An 8,862-nucleotide genomic window follows, 5' to 3' on the forward strand; every position below is an offset into this window, starting at 1 on the left:
AGTCGTCGAATCATTACTTCAATTTGGATTGCAGAAAATCTTAGTGTGTCAAAAATGGAAAACTGAGATTGCTAGTTATCAAATGCACGCAATTTCTCAAATTTTGGGGAAAATCGATGAGATCGTGCTAATTCATCACTATCATTTGAGGTACATCAAAGTCAGAGAACTAACTCATTAATTCCCATATGCAGCTTCATATCCGCGCTCGTGTCTCTTCATTTAACATATCTCCTCAACTTATACTAAGAAGAGTCTGAAGCTGGCCACTCAGAACTGCTGCTTTGAGGTCTGAATTGTAGTCAAAAATTAAAAAAGCAGATTGAAGGGAACAATGCCAGATGAAAAGCATGAAAACAAGCACAAACACTGAGAGCTCACCATCAGAGCCGCCAATGTGCTTTCCATTCACAAAAATCTGCGGGACAGTGGTTCAGCCGACCACATCTAGAAGAACACCCTGAATTTGAGCTCCATCATCTAAACACATATGTTCCAAGAGTTAAATCCAAACCGTTATTGCATTGTACATAAGCAGCTGATCAAAAATTCAAAAAAGACGTAACTATTTCATACATCGAAGATCAAGATCGACAACAAACGGATGCTCATGTAGTTCAGCAAATATGCGCTTGGCATGCAAGCAATACCTAGCCACAAAAACAACACACAATGACAGAATCCTCGTTCCAGAATCACTTAAATTAACACACACAGAGGCAACATTTACGCCGAAATTACGAACCATTGCAAAAACAGAAACAAATAGAACAGATAGCTGAACAGATAGCCGCCGAAGACGAAGCCGAAGCCTCCACAACGAAGGCGTTTCCAAAAAGTAGCAGAGTCGCCGCCACCGCCGCGATCACAGCACCGCCCAATAACTCTGCCCTACGCATCTTCCCACCACGACACCGCGATCCCGCTGTTACACCATTCCCAAACATGTTATCATTTTCCGTTATATCAGAATAATTGGGCCGGGCCCATTAATTGGCAGGCCCGTTCATCAAATTCGCCCAATTTTTATTTGTTTTTTTTCTAAATTTAATTTTTCATCGAGAAATTCAGGCAAAAACAATGCCAAAATTCACAAAAAAAATCTGAACAAATTGTGAATATTCAATCTTTTAATTGAAATCTGGTTACAAAATTATCTTAAGATCTACAACATCAATTCGAATTCAAGCTATTTGGAGTTGGAATCACATTTGTACAACTTATTGTATTCGTCGAGCTAGTCGTAATACACATCCCACACGCACCGTACGCATCCGCTGCCGCAGCAATCGCCATGCTCCGGCTTCTAGGGCGGCGGAGGCGGAGATGCTTTCTCTGCTGACTTTCCTTCTTCCTCTTTTGGCTTCGCTGCTTCAATGGGTTGAGGGACTCGGGTCTTTGTTGATGTTGCTGCTGAATCGCCGTTGCGGTCGACCATGGAGTTGTTCTGGATGGTGGTGCGCGCGCAGAAGGGTAGGCGTGGTGGAGGTCATTGGGGGTTGATTCTGGTGGCGATTCAGATGCTTATAGGGGTCGTTTGGTACGCAAACGAGACGGAATGTGACGGGATGGGACGGAATAGTGGTTTCATGTAATGTTTGGTATACGCAGGATAGAACGAGAGAGTTGTTCCGTTTTGCGTTTGGTAAATGCAGGACGGAACGGAATCAAAATATTAAAATGACTAATTTATCCCTGTTCCGTTTGTTGTTTGGTACAATGTTTGGGATGGGACGGAACAAAAAAAAAAATTTCTTCTTTTTCTTGTTGCTGCTGCTTATCTATGATATATTTTGTACACTATACTTGGATGTGTTCATATTTCGTACCGTGTATAACAGAAAACAAGAGACATGTATTTGTACTTTGTTGCTCATATAATTAATTTAGTGGGATAATACGTCAATTAATTTTATGTGATTTTAAAAAATAATAGGGTGAGAGCATGCCATTGGCTTGGCACTTGGCACATGGCAGTGTAGCCACAATATGTATATTGTTATGTATATGTGATGAATTATATACGAAGAGGTTGGTGTGGTAGAACAACCGTTGATTTAATGGCTATGTTGGAATCTTTGACACAATCTACTTTCATCTCTTCGTCATCACATTGAAATGCAAATTGTGTCAAACAATATGTATATTATAAGTTGAGCTGTGAGACAATTAGATGTCTATGGCAATGGTTGTCATGCAAGGATGAAAAATATATAAGTTTAATGATATTATCTTGCTAAAGCAATAAACATGAAATATCCAGAACTTAAACATAAAATCTCAAATTAAACATTCGTCCTGACTTCAGATTAAAAAAAAAAAAAAAAAAAAAAAAAAAAAAGAAAAAAAAAAAAAAAGAAAGAAAGATAATGTCTCACTAAACTCCAGAAGTTGATGTAGTTTATATCATACTAAACCCCATAATGCACAGATGCCATCCATATACATTTTAATGAAATCTGCCTTGTGAGAGTCATCCAAGGTACACCAAATACTCATCATATTAGTATCTTTCACTAATTTCATTGAAATTCTCAGCACCTGATCATATAGGAGACCCATGGCTTGAAGCTGAGAAGGTAACCTGGATTTCGCTTCTCTCAAAGTAAAACTTTCACCTAAATTCTTCATTTCAGTAACTGCTTTATCCCAACCTTCACGGATAACAGCTACAATATTTGCATCAACATCATTCTTATTCCTCTTCCTTTTCCTAATAGGTTGAGATGCACTGGATGTACCAATAGAAGGAGATGGGGTAAGTGAAGTTGGAGGCATCTCGAATGTCTCATCGCCATCCTTATTTTCCAATCCCGTGCTTTCGATTGCATCTGCTACTGATTCAGCTATATTACCCGTGGCTCGGTCTCTCCCAAACACCGTACACAAGCATGGATACAACGGAAATGGCTTATTTGGTTTGTAAGATGCATTAGGATGTTTCTACAATAAGAACCCAAAGAAATCAATGACTTTTAAAGCAACTAATTGAAAAAGAATAAGAAACAAAATGTACCTTCACCCACAACTGAAGTACATCGTCACTATCCACAACAACACATTTTTTTTTTTTGGTCATCCTAACCAAATCCAGAGGTATTCATCATGTCATATGCAGAGGAATACTTTTCTTTTAGACGCTTCAACTTGTTTTGTATATGTTTTGGCTCTATATTAATGTCGGGAGTCATCTCCCTCATCTTGGTGGCAACTATTACAAATGTACCAGCCTTAAAACTGCCGGTCTCACACCTAACACCATCAACTACCATCTCCTCAAGGATGGTAAGTAGTACATCATCGTCATGATCATTCCAATTACGTGAGGTGGCCATATAATCTATCAAAGAAGCTATATATTACATATGTAAAACAAAGAAACATATTGTTAGTGGAGCAAACATGATGCAATTAAGTTAATATCTACTTACAGCTTTTTACAAAGTTAAATTACTTCCTAGTGGAAAAGGTAATCCAATGAACAATATATATGATCAATTAAAAAGCAAATCTAGTGAACAATATATATGTTTTTTTTTTTCACTGTTGTTTTGGGCAGTATTGTAACTCTTTGGTTTTCGTATACAACATCACTGATGTAGCATCAATAGGTGCAGCATCACTGATGCATCATCAGTAGGCTGAAAGCATCAATGATGCAACATTTGTAGGCTGAAAGCATCAGTGATGCAACATCAGTAGGTGCAACATCAATATTAGCTAGTAAGACAACTTACGGGCAAGTAGGAAAGGACTAAAATGAAGAAATGAAAAAGCCATTGTAACCAGAGGTTTTTTGTCTTTTATATTCATATGCTTGATTCTACAATATGAAGAAATTAAAAGGTTATTGCAATCAGTTTGCTGCAAGTTATTTTGCTAAATGTTTATTTTTTGTCTTTTACTTTATTGTTAGTATTTTCTTCTTGCTGATAATTTGAACAATTAAAAGTAAACATCTCAATAGTCTTCAAACAATAAAAAACAATTACAGCAATCATCTCAGTAAAATGTCATCAAATAATAAAAGACAATTACAACAACTACCATGTTAACCAATTTTCAAGCCCTCCTTCCTCTCCACTCATCATATATTTCTATTGCAAGATCATCCCTCCATTGAGTCCATTTCTGGCTTGACTCAACGGTTTCAATGTAGGCTAATACCTCTGGTAAATTTCCCCTATAGGCAATTCATCAAACGCAAGCCTTGCATTTTCCTCAGGATCAACTGCCATATACATTTTGATAAAATTATGAAGTAAACTACATGCGGTGATCATTTGTCCCTAAATCTTGATTGGATAGTAGGAAGGACTTCGCAAGATAGCCTAACGTCTTTTGAGGAGGCCAAAACATCTCTCAATGACATTCCTAGCACGTGAGTGTTTCATATTAAAATATTCTTCATGATTCCTAGCTGCACGTGAATTGTCTTCCCACTCTTGCAAATGGTATCTAGTGCCTCTACACAGTGCCAGAAAACCCTCACCATTCGTATATCTGGAATCAACCAAATAGTATGTAACTATTTTAGTTGATAATAAATTTTAGTTGTTTGCCAACAAAGGTAAGGAATAATACTAGGTACTTGTCTATCTTACCGGTTAGAACCTTGAGGTCATTAGCTCTAGTAATAGCGTCACCAAGAACTCTCGAATCAGTAGCTGATCCCTTCCAACCGGATAACACATATATGAATTTGAGGTCATGTGTGCATACACCTAACACATTAGTTGCTATATGACCCTTCCTTGTTCTATATTTTGGTCTATCGACCTCAGACACAGTGACCTCTATGTATGTTCCATCTAGCGCTCCTAAGCAACCCTAGACAAAAGAAAAACTTAGATTAATTACCAACTACAAATACTTTTGTTATTAATGATTTTACTATGATGCTTACCTTAAAGCATTTCCATCTCGATTCCGTGCAATCCTCTGGGATAGAGGTTGGTTTTGCAAACAATACGTCTTGCAAATTGAACAATGCACACAATACTTTGCAGATATACCGACTAATAGTTTCACCAGACTTAATGAATCTAAATTGGATGAACCTGTTTTTATTGTGGTGGGCTAATATGTTAACAAAAGTAGCTACTTGCTCCTCTATTGTAACATGACCATCATCTACCAACCAACCACGAATTTGTAATAAATCACATAAAACTACAAATGCATTCCTATCCATTTGCAGCTCCCACAAATAGTTAGTATCACTCAATCGCGTGATACAATTTATTTCCTCTCTCCTAACATGAAGTCTAACAAATGTCCTCTACTCTAAACTAGCTCTTTCCCGTTGGCTCCTTTGTTGTTGTCTATACCTCAACAATTGTGCATTCACAGTAAAGACTTGTGCCATTATAATCCAAGCGTTCAAAAGAACAAAGAATTGAGTCTCATATTCATCCACACCTTCACATGCAAAAAAACAACATATGAATGAATGGAGCATCAACATAAGCAGGATTCAATTACAAGCATATGATTAAATGGTAAAATAAAATGGAGCTTCATATCCTAATTGCAATTCTTAAAGTGCAACATCAACTTTGTCATGCACTGAAAATCTGAGTGCAGCATCACTGATGCAACATCAATAGGCTGAAAGCATCAGTGATGCAGCATCAATATTAGCTTGTACTGTAATTAATGAAGTTTCTAATTTGTGATTACCTAAAAATTAAGTTAATTAACATCTATAGTTTAATCACTGTTAGAACAAGCAAACAAATTAGAAGTCACAAAGATACTTGGATTTCACATATGGATGGGGTCACAAATTGTAAAATTTTGCTAAATTAGCTTTGAGTAGTTTCTTTGCCATTCAAGATCATGTTATGTTTGTGTTGGTCTCTCTAAAATTTCTTCATTAAACATGTTATAAAGAAAATGGATGAAGATGAAACAAAGTCTCGTCTTTCTTTGCATTCTACAATTGCTCATGATAAATTAAGAATTGGATATATCCATGAAATTTCCAAATTGGAGCTAACCTTGCCCTTTATTGCTAACAAATAGTACTTGCAATTTTACCCCTTTAATATGTTCATGCATTTATGATGCAGATCGGAATTCATTATGGTGGAAAGTTTTATGAATTTGTAAGCAATTATTTGTTTACAAGTTCGAAAACGATTTATTCACTTACGTTGCTAATCAGAATAACATAAGCATTCACATTAATAAAGAACTTGGAAAATGGTATGAACCTCCAACTATTTACGTCTTCCCATCTTGTGTAAAATAAACACCACGTATGGGTTCTTCCACTGGATGACATCCATTTTTAGACCTACCACTTCACCCAACAGATGGGTTCCTCCACTAACAGTATAAATTTTTTTTTAATTACAATTAAACTTACTATTTTGTATCTTCATCTCCTACTTTGTGTTCTCTCTTTCTCATGACAAACCAAAAGCACAAACTTCCTAAAATTGGAGTCATTTCACTCCTCCTTGAAACAATTTTTATTTTTTCTATTGCTGCAGTAGAGCAATCTCCCTTATCACAAAACCTCCAATAAATAAAAATAAAAAATTAGTACAAAAGACCCCAGCCATTTTTCTCTTCCACCCCTACTCTCCTGTTTCTCTCTCCCCCCATGAAACTCTAGCTTTTTCCCCCTCCTAGAAATCAAAAACTTCTAAGCCAAGCAATTATACTTAACAATCATATACATTGGTGAGGGGAATCAAAATCGAGCACTACGATTCTTTGTTCAATTAAAATAGTCACTGTATTTTTTGTTTAACATTTAGAAGGTCAATGTACAGAAAATTAGATATAAAATGACTATATTTTGAGCAGCAATGAACCAACAGAGGAAAATCCAAAACATGTAACCCAATCTAATCCAACAGAACCCAAAGACATCATATTTCTAGATTTCAGCACATAAAAATCGAAACTTGAACACTAAAAAAATGAATCCAGATAGAGAGATACCTCTGAATGCAGTATTGCTCAATAGGGGGAGTGTAAGCAGATAAACAGAGGCAGATCTTTGGTTGCAGATGTAGTATTAGGAAGATCAAAGCACTACAAAATACAAAGAAATCAAAACAAGAAAATCAGAAAAGAATACAAAGAAATTGAAGCACTACAAAATTCAACAAAATTAGGAACTGGGTGTTAATGAAATCGAAACAAGAAAATTAGAAAAGAATAATAATGCCACTTCAAATTTACATCAAAATTAATTAAAGTTAAGATTAGAGGATTTGTAAGAGTATGGGGTTTAGTTTCAACAGTTGTCGCATGGATGGTATGGAGTTTAGTTTCAATCAATCCAAGTGGGTAAGGTTTCTGATTGCGAGCCTCCAAAAAGTGGTACAAGGGCTGAAAGCTACGTAGATACTCAAAGTAATAGCAAACAACAAACCAAGAGAGAAACCAAAAGTACTACAAAATACAAGGAAAGAGAGACCGAGAGGCTACACAATCACAATCAGATCAAACCTGGAACGGAGATGCAAAGCTGAAGTTCACGGATAAGAAGATGAGGATGAAGGTTGCGAAGAGGAGATGTAGGGATGAAGAAATTCACAGCAGTAAAGAAGAGAAAATGATAGTTAAGGTTTGTTGTATGATTTAGATGATGTAAATATTGAAAAAGCTCAGGGGTTTTTTTGTCTTAAAAGTTTTTTATTTTTGTGTTCCACGGGACGGAACGACTTGTTCCAGGGGGGAGGGGAGGTGGAACGAAAATTTAACTCATTTTCGTTCTGTGGGACAGCGCGTTCCACATAATTTAGTGCATCAAACATGGGACGAAACGCGTTTGTCCCACTCCATTTCGTCCCATCCCACGTACCAAACGCGCCCATAGCTCTTCTTTTCGTGGCCAACGTCGTGTGGGTCCAGGCATTCTCTGGTTTTGCCATGTTCTGTTTGGCTAGCGCCTGAGTTCAAGACAAAGGTCTTCAAACAACTTCCTATTCAATCTAGGGGTGGGCAAACAGGTCCAGGACCCACAGATCGGGATGGGTACCTGTGATTTGGGGCTTTTAAGGGGCAGGTCTAAAATTTCAGAACACAAAACGGGGCAGGGCGGGGTTGGTATACGAATTTAACGGGATGGGGTGGTTCTTAAAATAGAAATGAACGAGGCCCCGGCCTGACCCGTTTCTAACATGTCCTAATCTAAGTTATTCACTTTCTCTTTCCATCAATCTCTCCTCCTGGCTCATTTCCTCTCACTCAAACATCGATCTCTCATTCTGACTTGCTCCCACCATCCTAGTTTTGTCCGCTGCCATTATCATCAGCTCCGTCTGCCGCCATCATCATCAGATCTCGATCCATGGTCATTGAAATCCTCAATCGTCTTTTTTCCTGTCAATTTGTAGGGAATTCCTTCGGGTTTCTTTCTTTTTTTCTTTTTTTTTTTTTTTTTTTTGTGGCTTTAATTTTTGAATGCATGCAAGAAATTAGTCTCTCTTTCTGTTGAAGGGATTTTGTTGAGTTCTTGAATCTTGACCACTATTATGTTCCAATTTTAAATCTATTGTTGAATCTTGACCTCTATCTTGTGATAGTTCATGTTTCTGTTCAGCACATCAAACACACATGTTTGATGGATTTTCTATTATGGGTTGTTGTTGTTTTATTGCTTTTGCACATCCATGGATTTTCAAAAAATCTTTGGTTTTTAACTAAAAGTGAATGTAGAAATGTATGTTGGCTACCTTGAAAGACATGAAATTTTCAACATGTTTGAATTTGGTGTAATGGGTGGGTAGATGTGTGTTTGAATTAAATTTCCAACATGAAATTGAAGGGATTTATTTCTGTTTTTGTTCTTGGGGCTTGGCTGGGATTTGTCTTCAGCAATTGTAGAGGGATTTGACA

At 36.9% G+C, this 8,862-nt stretch overlaps 1 non-coding gene and 1 pseudogene across 1 annotated transcript; both read right to left on the minus strand.

Moving 5' to 3' along the window:
- Window position 1: 1 nt before the first annotated feature.
- Window positions 2-717, minus strand: LOC137744765 (uncharacterized). Its single transcript, XR_015957092.1, has 3 exons — window positions 577-717; window positions 382-480; window positions 2-291 (listed from the first exon to the last, which is right to left on the minus strand). It is a non-coding gene; the product is annotated as an uncharacterized LOC137744765 (transcript).
- Window positions 718-4,062: 3,345 nt separating this feature from the next.
- LOC148690795 (uncharacterized) lies at window positions 4,063-7,895 on the minus strand (annotated as a pseudogene).
- Between the last annotated feature and the right edge of the window lie 967 nt (window positions 7,896-8,862).

Source organism: Pyrus communis, chromosome 15, assembly GCF_041283825.1.
Source record: "Pyrus communis isolate YQ-2024b chromosome 15, ASM4128382v1, whole genome shotgun sequence".
Lineage (NCBI taxonomy): Eukaryota > Viridiplantae > Streptophyta > Magnoliopsida > Rosales > Rosaceae > Pyrus > Pyrus communis.